This window comes from Penaeus monodon, chromosome 20, assembly GCF_015228065.2.
Source record: "Penaeus monodon isolate SGIC_2016 chromosome 20, NSTDA_Pmon_1, whole genome shotgun sequence".
Taxonomy (NCBI): domain Eukaryota; kingdom Metazoa; phylum Arthropoda; class Malacostraca; order Decapoda; family Penaeidae; genus Penaeus; species Penaeus monodon.
The window spans coordinates 22,812,772-22,813,714 of record NC_051405.1 but is presented as its reverse complement, the minus strand read 5'-3'; positions in this window follow the sequence as shown (position 1 = coordinate 22,813,714).

Below are 943 nucleotides of genomic sequence, written 5' to 3'. Positions count from 1 at the left end.
TGTCCGTGATTGATTGTTCGTCCGTTCCCTTCGTTCGTTCATTTTCTTGATTACTTGGTCGTTCTCTTGTCCGTTTCCGTCGTCCCACTGATTCAATGATCACTCACTAACCTGGCCGTTCGGTCGTTTACTCGTACGTTCCCTTGGCCGTTTCCTCGGTCGTTCGGTCATTTTCTCGTTCGTTTCCTTGGTCGTTTTCTCGTTCGTTTCCTTGATCGTTTTCTCGTTCGTTTCCTTGGTCGTTCGCTCGTTTCCCCGTTCGTTCCCCTGGTCGTTCGCTCGTTTTCTTGTTCGTTCCCCTGGTCGTTCGGTTATTTTCTCGTTCGTTTCCTTGGTCGTTCGCTCGTTTCCCCGTTCGTTCCCCTGGTCGTTCGCTCGTTCGTTTCCTTGGTCGTTCGCTCGTTCGTTCCTTGGTCGTTCGCTCGTTTCCCCGTTCGTTCCCCTGGTCGTTCGCTCGTTTTCTTGTTCGTTCCCCTGGTCGTTCGGTTATTTTCTCGTTCGTTTCCTTGGTCGTTCGGTCGTTCCCTCGTTCCTTTGGTCGTTCGGTCGTTTTTTTCGCCTGCTTGTTCGTTCTCTTGGTCGTTCACTCTTTCGTTCATTCCCTTTCCAGCCCATTATCTCATTAGTCCGTTCGTTCCGTAAGTTGCAGTTTGATTAGTCGTTCGGTCCTTTGCACGTTCGGCCGTCTCCTCACACGCTCATTCGCTCCCTTGCTCTCTCTCGTTCGTCGTTTATTCCGAAGACTCCAATCTAAGGTTAAGCTGGGTTTGTTTTGATTAAACTTCGATCCAGGAACAATCTTTAGATTTACGTTAGAGAGAAAAAAAAAAGAGAAAACGTTGAGAGGAATAAATGAAATTAACGATAAGACGAAGATAAAAGAAGGTAGAATAAAGATAACGGGGATATGAAGAGTGAAATGGATAGATAAGAAAGAAAAAAA